The following is a 17,632-nucleotide window of genomic DNA, read 5'->3' on the forward strand; positions in this document are numbered from 1 at the left end:
GACAGTTCCTGCCCTCAAGGAGCTTACAATCTAATGGAGGATTCAATATACAAACAAGATATAAACTGGAATTAAGAGAAGTTAGGGAAGACTTCCAGTAGAAGAATGTATTTTGATTAGGATTTAAAGGAAGCCAGGGAAGTCAGTAGTCTGGAAGGAGAGCACTCCCGTTATGGAGGACGGAAGGAAAATATGCTTGGAGCCAAGAGATGGAGTGTCTTGTTGATGGAGCATTCAGGAAGCCATTGTCACTGGATCTAAGAGTTAAGCGGTGGGGTATAAAGCGTAAGAAGACCGGAAAAATAGGAAGGGGTTAGTTTAGGAAGGGCTTTGAATGCCAAACAAAGCATTTTGTATTTGCTCCTGGGCAAAGGGTGGCCGGTATAAAAGACATCATAAGATTGATGTACGCGCTTAAAAGCAAGTTGGCAGGAGGGAAAGGGATGGATCATTGATGGCCATCCCACGGATGGCATTGGTATCTTCGGGAGGACTAGAGAAAGGCATCTGATGGGTTGGGCGGACCCCTTGTAGGGGACCTGAGGACGTACATGAGCGATACGGAATGAGAAGGCGTGAGCAGGCTCTGAGCCGGACTACGGGATGGAGCCGCGTGGAAGTAGCAAAGCTTGCTGAAGATCATCACCGTTTGACACATGCGGAACCAGCAGACACCATGCCCATGGTCATTAGTGGGCTGATTCACATTTATCACATGAAACCCTATAATAAATGCTTCTGCAGATGGGCCCGATGCCTCATTTCGGTCCTGAGGCCAGTGCGAACGGCAGCTCGCGCATGTCCGCAGAGCTCTCAGCTGGACGGTCCGACACTGGGGCAGGATGTAGGACACTACCAGGGAACTGAAAACGCGTCTACACCATCCTCGGGGCGGAGTTTTGTTCCAGTGCCAGGACGGTGGGGCGGAACCCAGTTGGGTCCCACTTCCTTTGCCCGGAGGCGTCCAGAGGCCCGGCACTCACGTGTTCCCGGCGCCCGGTAACCCCGCGCAACCACAAGCCGGGGAGAGCCCCGGCATCCGGAGAAACCGAAGGCTTCGATTGGCTGCCGAGGGGAGGGCGGAACCCAGCACCCTCGGGGGTCCACCAATGGGCGGGGCTGGACGGGGCGACGTCACGCGAGTGACGTCAGTAGAGGGACGGCAGCCGGCGTGGGGGGGCGGGGGGTGGGAAGGACCGGGAGTAGTCCCCGTAGCTTTATCTCCTTGGCCCCGGGGCTGGCGGCTCTAGAGTGGACTGGGGCTTCGCTGCGCTCCGAGCGGATCCGCTGGCTGAGTGTGGAGACACGCTTGTCCGCTCGCTCGCTGTCTCCGGGAAAGCCTCCGCTACCCAGGTGAGGGCCTCTCTTCCCTCCCTTTCCCTTCCCTTCCCTCCTGGGCAGTCGGCGGCTGTCCGAGCCCTGTGCGTTGCGCTGGTCCGCGGGATGGAGTCCCACGGCCGCGGTCCCCCTCTCTGCTTTCAGCCCGCGGGAATTGGCGGCCCGGTCCCAAAGAGCACTGACCACCCCCACCCCCACCCCCCAGCTCGGTCAGGCGGGAAAGTTCGCTCTGCCCGGGAGTGGACGAATGGGCAGGGATTTAAATCCTGGCCATGTGCCAGGATCCCCACCCCGGGGGTCGCTCCCTGCATCCCTTGACCGATCGCCTCAAGCAAAGTTGTTCCAGAGCGGGACGTTTCGTGTTCAAAACCGAAAAGCCCAAGCCGGACCTGGGTTGACAAAAAAGCCCATCGGTACCCCCACCCGCGGCCGCCGCGAAGTGGGTGAAGGTCGGGAGTAAGGAGGCCTCTTGGTCCGCACGGGGCCGAGCTGGACCCAGAAGCTTATTAAAGGAGACCCCAACTCCCTTTTTTGTAATCTTTCGTTTTTCTCACGGGTAAACTGTAATCACGGTGGTACCCCACTCGCGGCTTTTAGCGAGTGTTTTAAAAGTTATGCGTTGATTAAGCGCGTATTGTTGGGCAAAGTAAGTTTTGGGGATACAGAGACCAAAAAAGAAAAAGCAAGAAAAGTCTTCTCCAAGGACCTTGGTCTAAGCGGGAGAATGCACTGGCAAACTATGTAAATAAGATATGGGCCATAAATTGAAGACAATCAATAGAGGGAAGGGCAGTAGCATTAAGGTCCTAGGGGAAAAGCTTGTTAAAAAAAAAAAAAGCTGAGATTTTAGCTGAGACTTGAAGGTATTCAGGGAAGCCAGGAAGGATAAGTCTATGAAAAACATGAAACCTGGGGAGAGGCGAGGAACCCTCATGTTAAGTAAATATTGGCTAAGTACAGTTGGCAGGAGTTAATGTTTCATAATCCTCTCTGTATGCCGGGGCTTCTTAAACTTTTTCCACTCGCGACCCTTTTCCACCTGAGACATTTTTAGGAGATCTCAGGTATATAGGTATATAAAATAGATTTGCCAGTCAAACATTTACTGCCAAATTTTTCGTGACCCCCACATTGTTACCCAGCCGGCACCCACAGTTCAAAAAGCTTTGGTGTGTGCTACTATGGCCTCTGTTTTTCTTTTTTGTTTTCCATTTTCTTTGAGGCTAACAGAGTTTCTATAAGTTGAAACAAAGTTAGGGGGTACCGGTGAATAACTTGGCCATAATGCTTCTAGAATATCAGGGCAATTTTCCCTCATAATGACTTATCACTCACCTGGGCATGGGATATATTGTTGGGGGGGGGTGCTAATGTAAATAAAGGAAGATTAAAGGGCTTTCAAAGGATAAATGTAGTTATTATGGGGTGCTCCTGTCCCAGCTCCCAGCCTTATAAAAAGAATGTGTACATCGTTTCTAAAAAGAGGAAATATCCATGGCTACATTATTTGGATGTATGTCAAAGGTGAGGCCTTTGTTTGCTGTGGAAAGAGTATTTGCCCTAACAAGATGGGAATACCAATTAATTGTCAATACTCAAATTATGCTCATTAACTTTTTCAGGATTTCATAAAGAAGTCAGAACTCTACAAGAGCAAATAACTGGGGGTTATTTCAAACTAAACTTGAAAAATCAAATAGTGGTAGGCACCTATCCTTATTACACTTATACTGTACTTGATAATACAAGTACAAAGAATAGAACTGATGGAGTGTGGTATATGAGGGACAGAGAGAAGGCTGGATTGTAGAGTAAGGAGTTATGTCCACTGAGGATCGAAAGTTGAATTGGGGCATGAAAACCCCCCAGAGGAGAGATTATCCATCTAGAAGATGAGGGTGGTGGATAGCATCACAAAGCAGAGAAAAACATCAGGTTTTTATAAAGAAATATCTGGTAGCATTGGAGAGAGCTATTTCAGTTGAGTGGTGAAGTGGGAAGCCAGATTGCAACGGTTTGAGAATAAGTCTGAGAAGAGGAAATGAAGGCAACTTTTTCAGTTTGGCTGAAAAGGGCAGGAAAGATCCAGAATGATAGCTTGAGGGTTTGGTTGTGTCTAGTGAAGGGTTTTTCTTTTAAGGGATGGGGGAGACCTATGTATATTTGAAGTCAGTTGGGACAGAGCCAGTTGCTAGAGGTTGAAGAATTGAGAGGGAAAATGATTGAGCATGCAATTTGTGGGAGAAGATGGAAAGCAATAAGATCAAGTGTACTTATAGAGAAGGGTGGGCTTTAGCCACTTGGTGGAGGGAGGATATGATGAGAATGGGAGAAGGGGGCACTCACATCAAATGGTTTCAATTTTCTTATTAAATCAAGAGGCAAGGTCTTCAATTGAGAGGGAAGAGAAGGAGGTAAGAGAGACTTGAGGAAGGAAGGAAGGTGTGGAGTAGTTTCTGTGAGGAGCAAGGAAGAACCAATTAAGGAGTAATAAAACAAACCTTGCTTCATGCAGTGAGGGCCCTGTTGATGTTAATTTGTAATTCTGTAGCAACCCTGGTTGGGAGACTTCCAGCTGCATTTTTCCCACTCATTTTGTATTTTTATTTAAAAAAATAATTTTTTTCTGCAGTTAAACAACAAACAAGAGCATTTCCATATACAAAGAATAACAGAAAAAGATTGTACATAAAACCCTGGATTGCTTTGTATCTAGCTTTTAAAATTTTAAAATATAAATCTCACATGTTACTTTCAAAGTTGTCTTGCTTTTTTGTTTTGTTTTGTTTTGGTTTTGGGGGGGGTGTTGCGGGGCAATGGGGATTAAGTGACTTGCCCAGGGTCACAGAGCTAGTAAGTGTCAAGTGTCTGAGGCCAGATTTGAACTCAGGTCCTCCTGAATCCAGGGCCAGTGCTTTATCCACTGCACCACCTAGCTGCCCCCCAAAGTTGTCTTGCTTGTCTCATTCCTTCTGAACTTCCTTCTTTTTGATTCTGTGCCTTTTCTTTTAACTGATTCAGTGATCCTCTTTTTTTCCCCCCTTCTATTTGGCAACACTATTGCTAGTTCCCATTCCCCCTCCTAAACAGTCTTCCCCTCTACCCCCGACTTCTCCAGTGGAAAAAAAGAAAAAGACCATCCTTGTAACAAATAAGCATAGTCAAGCAAAACACACAGGACTATGCTTAAAAATTACTTCATTCTGTTCCTGGTGTGTATCACCTCTTATGACAGGTGGTGGGTAGCTTGCTTGATCATCTATCCTCTGGATTTAGCAAGTATTTGTATTCAGCTCTGGAGATAGACACAAAGACTAAACAGCTCTTGCCCTCTAAGAACTTTCGTTTTACTAGGTGGATACCACATGCACACTCTAAGTAAATCCTGTTAATCTTAGGAGGGAAAGAAGGCTTAATTATTGAGGGCTTCAAGGCTGGCTTCTCGGAGAAGGTAATAACTGAGTTGAACTTTGAAAGAAGACAGATCTCTGAAAGGTAGAGGCAAGGAGGGGAATGCATTTTGAGAACCTACAGAAGTGGGAGATGTGGTGTTGAATTTGGGAAACAAATAGTCCAGTTTAGCTAGAATGTACAGTTTGTGAAAGTGAAATAAGGCAGAAAATTGTGATTAGAACCAGACTGTGGGGCATCTGAAGTGCTAGATAGATCAATAAAGTATTAAGCAGTTACTATATGCTGGTGAGGTGCTAAGTGCTTACCTAGTCAGCCCCTGTTCACAAGGTATTTACATTTTAATGGAAGAAGGTGCTACAGAGAGATTAGATGTGGTGTGGAGATGTTGGGAAGTGGCCTAGATACCTGGTTCTGGTCAAGATGAGGCAATGACCTTCCATCCTCAGTGCAGAGTCAAAGGTTCTGGTGGGAGACGGTAAGCATGATAGCTGGGGTACATACATACAGCATGGTATGGTTATGGCAATGTGAGATGAAAGCTCATTAGCTAAGCTGATGAGCTTGTATTTTCTTCTAGAGGCAGCAGGGAGCCATTGAAGATAGTTGCATAGGGAAGTGCTTTAGAAAGATTCTTTTGACAGCTATGTGGAACTTGGATGGGAGAGAGTAGAAGTAGGTAGGCCAACCACCTGGCAATTGTTATCCAGGAGAGAGTATCAAAGGAGGAAATAGTAAACAATATTAAATGTTTAGGGGAGGATAAGAAGCTTGAGGATCGAGGAAAGGCCAATGTCACTGGTGACCTAAGAGTTTGGTGGAGTGATGGGGTACATAAGCCAGATTGAAATGGAGTTCAGTAAGGGAGGGAGTGTTGAGAAAATCTGTCTGTGAAATGAAGAGAGAGCACAGTTAAGGTTTTTTGTTTGTTTTGTGAGCCCTTTTGTAGGCAAAGAGGAAGTTGAGAGTGAAGATGAAAAGGAAGAGTAAGGGTAAGAGATTTTGAAGGAAGTTAGAATAAGGCCACACAGAAGAACTTAGACTGGGAAAATAGGAGGGCCACCTTTTTCTCTGAAATAGCTGGAGAAGAGGAATGGGTTAAAACCACAACTTTTAGGGCATACAAGAGGGAGGTTGTAGGAATTATGGGTAAATGTGAGAAATGGGTAATTGTCTCCTCTCAATGTGGATATAACAGTCAGTCATACTCCCCTGACCTGTTTGTAGGACAAAGGTCACAGATCCCCTCCTCCCCCTCAGGTTAGCAAGGTCACATGGTTCTAGGAGCACTGGTCTCAATTAGGTCCTCTCCAGAGTTCTGTCCATATAAGGAAGTATAAGGTCTACTCCTGAGTTATGCCCATACAAGGAAGAGGGGTGGGAATACTGCCTTCCAATTAGCTAGTTTTTGCGAGTAGATTGTAACCCCGACCAGTGATGAAAAAGGAGAAGGTCCATTTGCCTTAGGGACTAGGGTATAAAACAGGGCCTGCGAGCCCCCTTTCTGGCCACCCACTAGCTGCACACTAGGGTGCCTCCTTCTCATGAGAAGAAAATAAAGCCTTTGTCACCTCACTGCTGAGTTCCTGAGAATTATTGAGAAGAGGATGGATTTTTCCCTCACAGTAAAGTAGGAGTTGAAGTCCCTCTGCCAAGAGGGAGAGGGGGACTTGGGAATTAGAAAAAGTCTTTTGATGTTGGTTTTTAAGGTTATCCTAAAAAAGAAGTTGAAAAAAAATTATGCCGTGACAGAATTGTTGGAATCAGCGAAGATCCTCCCAGGCAAATGACTTGGAAAGTCTTAGAAGAATGGTCTTAGGAGACATGAAGGTCAGAGTATTTTGAAGCTGATAAGGAGAACTGAAGAAAATGAAAAAGAAAAACGGTGGGGGAGGTAAAGAGGAAGGTCAAATAAAGAAGCATCAGTACTTGGAAGGGGAGGGCTGAAGCTGTTGGACAGTGGAAAGAAGATAGAGCTGTCCAGTTCTTCTTTTCCTTTAGTTTTCTTTGCTAAGGACAATGGTCCTTGGGTTGTAAAGAACAGAACAAGAAATAGCTATTAGGAAATTAAAACCCTAGATCATCAGGAAGACAGAGTACCTGGCTTTCCTTATGAGTTCAAGTCATTAGGATTAGGGAACAATTTATATCTCTGTACTGAAACCCAAAAGATGTGATTTCTGGACCATTTTTTTTTTTTGGTGGGGCAGTGAGGGTTAAGTGACTTGCCCAAGGTCACACAGCTAGTACGTGTCAAGTGCCTGAGACTGGATTTGAACTCGGGTCCTCTTGAATCCAGTGCTGGTGCTTTAATCCACTGCGCCACCTAGCTGCCCTCTCTGGACCTCTCTGGATCTTTCAAGGCTTACGGAGAGCAGGAGAGGTACTTTGGGACCAGAGTATTTTCACACAGAGAAGAGAATAGATTTCGCTGAATACACTTTGCTAATGAGTTTGTCATCAGTTTTTGGCAGATTTCTTGAACTAGGGCCATCTAGAGGGTAATTACTGAACATTTAAAAAAGGAAGTAGTTTTTATGAAGAAAGGGTTTACAAAACCAACTTTGCATTTTTTGGATGAAGTTATTAGATGAGTACACAAGAGAATGCTACAAGTATAGTTTATAGAATCATAGAAATTAAGTCTAATCTCTTGATGATCTCATTAGCTTTTTGGATTCAACTATCATCTCTAAGATTTGCGGATCTGCATATCTATGCCCTATCTTTCTTCAGATGTTGCTATCAGCTCTGTCTGGGTGTCCCCACAGGCATCTCAAACACAGATGTCCAAAATAAAACAACTATTGCAGTCACCCAGCTTTATAGCCTCTGAATTATCACTCTTACCCATCTCTCCTTTAACCCCCGCAGCCAGGCATTTGCTAGGTTTGTTGACTCTGTCTCTATGTCACCCTTCCCATCTGTTCCCTTCTCTGCCTACGTGGCCACTATCCTAGTTCAGGATCTAGTCTCTCTGCTTTCTAACTGGTCTTCTTTCATCCAACTTTTTCTCCTCTCTAGATCATTCTGGGCTCCTACACTACTGATTAGTGAGAGCTCACCATAACTAACGGACTCTGATTAACTCTGATGTATTTGGGCGATCTCTCTGGCAGTGCATTGTCTTCTTTATACCCAGCTCTTTCCCCCTTCCACCTCTTTTGTTTTGTTTTTTTTTTTTGCGGGGCAATGAGGGTTAAGTGACTTGCCCAGGGTCACATAGCTAGTAAGTGTCAAGTGTCTCAGGCCAGATTTGAACTCAGGACCTCCTGAATCCAGGGCTGGTGCTTTATCCGCTGCACCACCTAGCTGCCCCCCCCCCTTGATCCCAGCATTGGCATTCCTTGATAGGACTTGTCAATCAGTAAACATTTACTAAAGGCCTTCTATGTGCCAGCACTGTCAATCAGTTGCCCAATGATACCTACCACTCATCCTTCCCATCTTTGTATATATTGTTTCCCCCTATTGCAATGTAAGCTTTACAAGGGCAGGGGATTGTCTTGCTTTTTTATTTGAATTCCTACCACTTAGCATACTTTTTGATGTATGCTAACTGCTTCAATAGTATTCTATTCATTTTCTATGCATGTGCTGGCTTCTACAGGAAGTCTTTCCCAGACTCTTAATTCTAGTGCCTTCTCTCTGTTAACTATTTCCTGCTTATATGTGTGTGTACACATACACATACACACACCACACCACAGCACAGAGAGTGTGAGAGCAAGCACGCTCGAGAGTGAGGGTGCTTCTGAGGGAGCAGAGCAAGGGAACTTACTTTGTATATATTTGTCTGCATGTTATATTTCCTCCTCTATTAGATTGTAAACTCAATGAGAAGAGGGATTGGTTTTTGCCTCTTTGTATCCCCAGCACATGGCACAGTGCCTGGCAAATAGTAGGGACTTTATAATTGTTTATTGATTGATTCTAAAGTGCTTTCCTTAAATATAGATCTGACCATTCCCCTCCCCTGCCCAAGAAGCTTCTGTGGCTCTTCATTGCCTTGGGATAAAATACAAACTCCTATGTGGCATTTTAGACTGTTCATATCCTGACTGATCTATTTTTACTTACCCTTGAAGATCCCAAGCTCTACTAATAATCCTGGCCTACTCTTCAAGTTCCCTCCCTCCCTTTCATATAATATTCTGTTTCCTGCTTCATTCTTTGCCCAGCCAGGAATGTGCTTCCTTCTCTTTTGGGATCTCTAGTCTCCCTTAAGGCTCAAGTCGGTGTACTACCTACTATAGGAGGCGTTTCTGGATTCCCCCACTTGTTAGTATCTCATTCTCCACCCCCTTCCCCCCACACTATGTATTTACTTTGTATAAATTCTCTTGTTTATTTATCTGTGAACAGGTTGCCTATCCTTTATACTCTTTGAAGGTAGGCTCATTTTTGTATTTTTATCCCTGGCACTATCAATTAATAAATGGTTGGTTGTTGTCCTTTGTTCTCGAAGATGACTAAAATGACATCACTATGTTAGAATCAAGTTACAGTGTGTTCATCTGTGGCTGATCAGATCAGCATGAGTTTGGAATGCTCTACCACAGGTCGGGCACAGATAATCCATATGAAAATTTGGGTTGGATTCTCTAAATATGCACATCTCAAGTTTCTTTTGAGCTACACCAATTCTCTTTTGCTCAGAGCACAGCACCTTCTCTGAGGGCATGCCATGTTGGGTGGTCCTGTGCCAGTGTTTCCCATGTGATTGAATTAGAAGGGACCTCATTAACCATCTAGTTATACCTGTGCCTTAAAAAGAATCCCCATGAGGATGTTTAATGGGTTATTCTTTTTTTGGGGGGTGGGGGCAATGGGGGTTAAGTGACTTGCCCAGGGTCACATAGCTAGTAAGTGTCAAGTGCCTGAGACTGGATTTGAACTCGGGTCTTCCTGAATCAGGGGCCATGCTTTATCCACTGCGCCACCTAGCTGCCCCTAATGGGTTATTCTTTTGGGGAATATGGGTAGGATTAAATGTCCCACCCAGATCCCTTCTAACTCTAGAATTCTATAATTCCACAAACTATATCTAATATATGAAATCTGGTGAGATAATATATGTTCAGCATGCTAGGTATTATTAATTCTCCTTTGTTATCTGCCATTTTTATCAGTTACTTAAAGGCTTGGTTGACATGCTTATCTGTAATTCACAGATGACAGTGGGGAGAACATAGTTAAGTTTACTTTATGAGTTGTTAGAAAATACTTGAATTTAGTAAAATGAAATTTGATAGAGTTAAATGTGGTTTTACATTTGGGGCCAAAAAAAATCAATTGCCAAGATGGAAGTAGCATAATTCATTTTAAAAAGATTTAAAGCCTTTGGTGAACTAAAAGCTCAACATGATACTATATACTATATACAACCAGACTCTTGGCTCTTGGAGAGCAAAGCATTCAGGAAAAGGAGGACAGGTGATAGTCCTTTTGTAGTCTGACCTGAGCAGACTGTGTTTGGAATACTTGTGTAGGGTCCTGGCCATCAGAGTTTTGAGTGTCCACAAAAGGGCACCCAGGATGGCAAAGGGGTATAGAGCTCATTGCTTGAAGAAACTGAGGATACTTAGCCTGGAAAAGAGAAAGATTGGAGTTAGGGGAAGGAATGGCATGATAGTGGTCTTAAATACAACTGGAAAGACTGTCTTATAGCAGAGGGATTAGATTTGCTTGGTTCCTGAAGCTAGAACCAGGATTAGTGGTTGGAAATTGAAAAGAGTAAATAATGATTTGATTTCCCAAAAATTTTATCCATGAGTGGAATAGATTGCCTTGAGGGATCATGATTTTCCCTCTTATTGGAGTTCTTTTCAAGTTTGTCAGACCTTATTATACAATGGACTCTTTTTCACATAGGAGTTGGACTAGATGGCCACTTTCAGCTCTTGAAGTTGTGATTTTTCTCTGAAAATGATACCCAAAATTCATAGGATATTGTATTAAATAGGATTTTTTTGCGGGGCAATGAGAGTTAAGTGACTTGCCCAGAGTCACACAGCTAGTAAGTGTCAAGTGTCTGAGGTCAGATTTGAACTCAGGTCCTCCTGAATCCAGGGCCAGTGTTAAATAGGGTTTTTTCCCTTTTTGATGCCCTTTAATCCTTTCACATTTACCTCTAGGCTACTTTTTGTTTATGTTTAGTCCCAGCCCTGCTTGTACAAACTTGTACTTCTGGAAAGCAGAAAGTCTAAACAAAAGCTCATATGAAAAGAATAAGGCTTATCAGCTCTCTTATCTCTTTTATTAAGTATTCTGTTTTCTCTCCAGAGGTAAAATCACTGCTTGTTATCCATTAGACTACAGCACTAACTAGTGTTGTCTGCAGACCCCCAGGTCATTCCCCTTCTTCCTCCATGAGTTTGGTATTCTACTCACAATTTTTCTCCCTTTCCCCAACTCCTGCCTATTATACTAGACTTTAGCATATATATTGACTTTCTCTCAAAAAATTTAACCACACAGTTCCTCAGCCTACTCACTTCCTATAATCTACCTCTCCACCCCACCTCAGCCACAGATGTACCATCTCCACGTTCAAGAATTCTGAAATCCCTTTATCCGACTATAATCTATTGACTTTTCCACCTCTCCCTCTACCTTACTTTACAAAATCCTACTCTTTATCCACACCATGATCTCCATTTCCAAGGGACTCAATTCTCCTCCCCCTGGTCATCTCTCCCAAGCTGGCCCCTCTGTTCTTTTTCCTTGTCTTGACTCCTTGGTACACTAACTACATTTTCCTCCAGAAGCAGAAGAGGAGGCAGCAAGAATATACAGAAAAACTATACAAGAAAAGTTCTTAACATCACAGATAACCAAGATGATGTGGTCACTGATCCGGAGCCAGACATCCTAGAGAATGAAGTCAAGTGGGTCTTAGGAAACATAACTAAGAATAGTGGAGGTGATGTCAGCAAATTAGAAAAACTCAGCAGTGGGCACTGGACTGGAAAAGATGGGTTTTCATCCCAATCCTAAAGGGCAATGCCTTACTGAACGATTGCACTCATTTCACATGCCAGCAAGGCTATGCTTAAGAGTCTGCTAGCTAGGCTTCAGCAATATGAGAATTACCAGAAGAGTAGACTGGTTTTCAAAGAGGCAGAGGAACTAGAGACCAAATTGCCAACTTTTGATGGTTTGTGGAGAAAGCAAGGGAGATCCAGAAAAACGTCCACATTGGCTTCATTGATTACACTAAAGCCTTTGACTATGTGGATGTTAAGGGCAAAAATTCTAGCTAGTCTGTCTAAAATATCTAATGAGTGGTCACCAATAAATTATAAGCTTTAGCAAGAGTTAGACTTTTAAGTGTTTTTAAGGAGAATAAGAATTAGGTAAAGAGAGAAGGAAAGGCCTAGATCCCTATCTATTAAAGGGAGAGCACATTTCTAGCTCCCTTCTCCGCCGGAGTCCTCAGGAAAGAGTGCGAGACTGAGCGCCAGTCTCTTCCTTCTTCCTCCCACTACCCCAACGTCACTTCCTGATGCCAAAGAAAAGACTCCTGGTCTTGCCCTCAAAGACCTTTGCTTCATGGGCGGAACTCTTCTACATTAAGTCTCCAGCAGGTGGCATCATTCCAATCGTTACAGTTCCCTGCTTTGTTTCCTCAAGAAATGGGACGTTTCCTTGATGAAACAGTCAAAAATAACAGAATATGGGGGCGGCTAGGTGGCGCAGTGGATAAAGCACCGGCCCTGGATTCAGGAGTACCTGAGTTCAAATCCGGCCTCAGACATTTGACAATTACTAGCTGTGTGACCCTGGGCAAGTCACTTAACCCCCATTGCCCCATTAAAAAAAAATAACAGAATATAATAATGTATGCTAACTAACAATATGTTAATAACAATATAGAAAAGGGAGAAAGTTTTGTCCAGAGGGGTGATTTTTTTTGTCCTCATGAACTGACGCTTTGACATTGGTCTTGCAAAGGGAGGGCCTCTGCAGAGAGCACATGTTACAGATGGTATATATTATAACAGAAAGAGAAAAAAAACAACAGCAACAACAACAACAAAACAAAACTGTTCATTTAAAGCCTCTGAAAGTCTTTTCTCAGATGTCCTCTAGGTGTAGTGGTGGAATGGAAGTCTTTTCAGGGTTGATGTGTGGATGAAAGCAAGGGAGTTCCAGAAAAACATCTACATTGGCTTCATTGATTACACTAAAGCCTTTGACTATGTGGATCACAAAAAAAAGTGCCAAGTCCTCAAAGAGATGGAAGTACCAGATCATTTTCCTTGTCTCCCGAGGAACTTGTATGTGGGCCAAGAAGCAGTAGTTAGAACTGAATGTGGAACAACTGATTGGAAAAGGAGTCTGACAAGGCTGTATATCGTGTGATGAGTAAAACTAAATGTGGTCGTCTTTTTCCTGTCCCAAGTGTAGGGAAAATTGGCTAGGCATTCTAATATTTGTTACTTATAAATTAGAAGCTTTAGCACTAGTTTTGGGGCATTAAGCATTTATTAAATCATACCAAGTATTAGTAAAAAAAAAGAGAATATTTGGCTCAGAAAGCTAAGAAAAGGACTATCTAGCCTAGAGTTCCAGTCTGGCCTGGTTCTTCGTCAAGTCCTCCTCCACAAGCCTGTTTGCAAGAGCAATTGCCCGTGGAAGCTTCTTCTGTGTCCCAAGGAAAGGCAGTCCTTACACACTGCTTCAGGCTAATTGGCTAGCATCACCCAAATCCATTGGTTCACTGGACTTTGAGGGTCCCGTGCTGAAGGTGGAGTCTACACCCCCTGAGAGCCAGCATCTCAGGTAGGTATGGTTTCAATCAAGTCAGCTTCAAGTGAGTCAATCAGCAGAGTCAGTCAATCCAATCAATCCAAATCAATCCCCTTGAGCTGAGGCTTTTGGGTGTTCTAAAACCCATTATTTTCTCACTATTGTTACCTTATTTATTTAACTTACACACAGGGTACACAATGCTAAATGCTAAATGGATAAATCAAAGCTGGAATTAAAATTCGTAAGAGAAATATCAACAATCTCAGATGTGCAGATGATACCACTTTGGCAGAAAGTGAAGAATTAGGGCAGCTAGGTGGCGCAGTGGATAGAGTACCAGTCCTGGATTCAGGAGGACCTGAGTTCAAATCCGGCCTCAGACACACCACTTTCTAGCTGTGTGACCCTGGGCAAGTCACTTAACCTCATTGCCCTGCAAAAAAAAAAAAAGTTTAAAAAAATGTCTGAGAAAGTGAAGAATTAAGCCTAGGTGGCTTTGAAGCTCAACATTTAAAAAAAACCCCAAGAAACAAAAAAACTAAGATTATGCCAATTGGTCCTATCACTTCCTGGCAAATAGAGGGAGAAGAAATGGAAACAGTATCCGATTTTATTTTCTTGGGCTCTAGGATCACTGCCGACAGCAACCATAGCCATGAAGTTAAAAGATGTTTCCTCCTTGGAAGGAAAGCTGTGGTAAATCTGGACAGTATGCTACAAATCAGACATCACTTGCCAGCAAAGGTCTGTATAGTCAAAGCTATGGTTTTTCCAGTAGCAATGTAGGACTGTGAGAGTTGGACTATAAGGAAAGCTGAATGCCACAGAAGTAATATGCTTTCATATTGTAGTGCTAGAGAAGACTTGAGAATCCCTTGGATAGCAAGGAGGTAAAATCAGTCAGTACTTAAAGAAATTAATTCAACCTGTTCACTGGAAGGTCAAATACTGAAGCTGAAGTTTAACTACCTTGGCCATATAATGAATGAGAAGACAAGACCCATTGGGAAAGACCATGATGCTGGGGAAGATTGAAGGCAAAGGAAAATGGACAGCAGAGAATGAGATGGATAGATTGTGTCATGGAAATGATGAAGATGAACTCGGACAGGCTTTGAGAGATAGTGGACAGATGCGCCTGGCCTGCTATGGTCCATGGGGTCAGGAAAAGTTGAACACAACTGAACAACAGCAAAAACATCCCTCCTTGACTCTACCTTCCTTTTCCTTCTACTTCCTCCTCCCCTATCTCAGCCCAATCACTTATTTAACTGTATTTCTATTTATAGTCCTTTTATTTATTTGATTTTTAAAACCTCCTCTTGTGGAGTTCAGTTGAGTGAGAGATTCATGATCTCTACTTCCTTTTTTGAATAATCTTTCCTAGAACCCTTGTTACAATAAAAAATACATTTTCCCCCCTCTCACCTACATTTTTCCTTCCTTCCTCCCTCCTTCCTTTCTCCTCTTTGGGGGATATAAACACTTGATCATAATTCCATCCCCCTTTCCATTTGTTTCCTTTCTTTGCTCTGTTTTACCTTTTGAAGACTGCCCAGTGCATTTTTCTCCAGGTGAATGCTTGGAAGTCATTACTTCTGTTAAATTTAATTTTTTTTCCTTCTTGTTGAATTATACTTTGTAGAATAAATTATTCTTAGGTACAACCCCAACCCCTTTCCTTTGCCTTTTGATATTATTTCTTTTTTGGGGGCAGGGTGAGGCAATTGGGGTTAATTGACTTGCCCAGGGTCACACAGCTAGGAAGTGTTAAATGTCTGAGGCTGGATTTGAACTCAGGTTCTCCTGAATCCAGGGCTGGTGCTCTATCCACTGCACCACCTAGCTGCCCCTTTTGATATCATTTCTGTTTTTACTTATAGCAGATGATGGGAAATTATACAGTCCTGATGGGGGTTCCTTGGAATATGGTCTGGCTCTTCTATTGTTTTTGTTACTCCCCCCCCCCCTTAGATTTAGACTTCCTATTTGGGGTGTGTTATAGCTAGGATTTCTCTTTGGTGACCTGCAGGTCTTATAGGTTTGTAGATTTAGAGCTATCAAGTACAAGTCCCTTATTTTACAGATGAGGAGAGTGAGGCACAAAATGGTGAAGCGACTTATGTAGGGTGACATAGTTCTTAGTAAATATCTGAGGCAAGATTTTAATCTTGGACTAGAGCAGGGCTTCTTAAACTTTTTCCACTCATGACCTCTTTTCGCCTAAGAAATTTTCATGCGACCCCAGGTATATAGATGTATAAAGTAGCAATACATAGCCTTTTACTGTTGCTACATTTTTCATGACCCCACATTCAGTTATGTGACTCCCATATGGGATTGCGACCCACACTTTAAGAAGCTGGGCAGTAGAGGATGATTGGGGTCAGGGCAGAGCATGGAGTCAGTGTCTAAGAGAGGGTAGTATCCCAGCACAGATGCTCTCCTGGAATAGACCCCAACCAACTATCCATGCTTTTCTCATTGTACACAATTGTTGTCTTTGTCCTTCTGTAAGACTTTCATAGCAGATCCTACCAATGTGTTATTTTCTTCCTTTTTCTCTCAAGGGTGCTAGTGAATGTAGCATATGGGCAGTCTGTGTCTCATTTTTACCATGTGATTGGCCCACCGGCTTCAGCCAATCACTGCTCTGGTCCCATTTTGTGTGGATTTAACATAGTCTCATGGAATTGTATCATCTCTTAAATTCCAAACTTCCACAAGCCCATGTCTGTAACTGTTTCCTACCCTATTACTCCCTGAATCTGCTCTGGTTCTTTGACCCCGATCTCACTTTGGCTTCACCCCTACCTAGTTAGTATATATGTCAATGATTCACTCTGTTATTCTAAAACTCAGCCCCTTATCTTGGGTTATTCCTGATTTGCTAATACCAATCTCCCCTCCCCCCCACCATCTGATTTCTGTCTCTGGATTGTTTAATATTATGTACAGAGTTAAAGAGATGGTTTAATCCAGCCTTTCTCTTTCCCTTCCAAAGGTTTATGGTAGATGTATTATTTCATTGAAGATTCTTTGCATCATCACCTATCTTCAGTTCCCTCCTTCCAAAGAATAAAGTTGTTTTTCTTACTGATGCTCTACCTGTGTTTCACCAAGATTAGAGCATATTGTGTTTCTATGTAATGAATAATTTTTGCTTTCTACGTGGGCTAAAACTGAGTCATCTATAAAATGTGATTTAATTTTTATGGGTTAAAAACAGTGGTAGAAAGCCTTAGGTCTACTTCTGTATTTCTGTTCCATTCCATAGATAAGGAAATGGAACAGAAAACTCTTCCCTCATGTCATTTTTGTCATCGTCGTCGTTGTTGTCGTCACCGCCATCATCATCATAGCCAACATTTATATGGTGCTTACACTGTGCTAAACATTTTATGGGTATTATCTCATTTGATCCTCACAAAAAATCCTAGAAGGTAGGTGCTATTTATACCCATTTTACAGATAAGGAAACTGAGGTGCAAACAGAGGTGAAGTGACTTGCTTACAGCTAGTGTGTGAGGTCAGATTTGAACTCGGGTCTCCTGATTCCAAGCCTGTCACTCTAACCTAACCATTGTACCACCTGGCTGCCCTATACAGTAATAAATTGGTCATAGAATAATTTTCCCATGCTGATTGAAATTACAGGGTGTTTACCAAAAGGTTTGTGGCTGAACTCTGAGAATTTGGACAAAAGGAAAGCATCTGTATTAGTTATGAAAAGCAGTAAAATTCTCCCTAGACATCTATATGTAGCTATAATGGAAGACGATCTGTACAAAGGTCCAGGGAAGTATAATGCCCTGTATAGAGAACAGCAGGTAGGTTCAGCTGATTGTCAGAGGATGAGGAAGGTGTTGTTATATAATTTTCCAGGCTTATTATTCTGGGGATTTACATTCATATAGATAAGTAAATAAAGCACATGCCAAGTGAACATAAAGTTATATGAAATTTTCTGTGTGTGTGTGTGGGGGGCTCTGAGGAAATCAGGAAAAGATTCTTAATGGCTACTTGGACAAACCTTGATATGTTTCAGTAAGCCTGGAAAGGTAGACTGGAGCTAGATGATGAAGAGTTTTTAATGCCAGAGAAAGTTGTATTTTTACCAAAATAA

The 17,632-nt window shown here is 42.8% G+C and overlaps 1 protein-coding gene across 1 annotated transcript in view; it reads left to right on the top strand.

The window, feature by feature from the left end:
- The first annotated feature begins 1,186 nt into the window (after window positions 1–1,186).
- SOAT1 (sterol O-acyltransferase 1) overlaps window positions 1,187–17,632 on the top strand; it is an 84,199-nt gene continuing 67,753 nt past the window's right edge. The window contains exon 1 of the mRNA XM_044003948.1: window positions 1,187–1,353. The gene's annotated coding sequence lies outside the window, so the exon portion shown is untranslated. The remainder of the gene's footprint in view (window positions 1,354–17,632) is intronic.

The sequence above is a fragment of the Dromiciops gliroides genome, chromosome 4 (assembly GCF_019393635.1).
Source record: "Dromiciops gliroides isolate mDroGli1 chromosome 4, mDroGli1.pri, whole genome shotgun sequence".
NCBI classification, from domain to species: domain Eukaryota; kingdom Metazoa; phylum Chordata; class Mammalia; order Microbiotheria; family Microbiotheriidae; genus Dromiciops; species Dromiciops gliroides.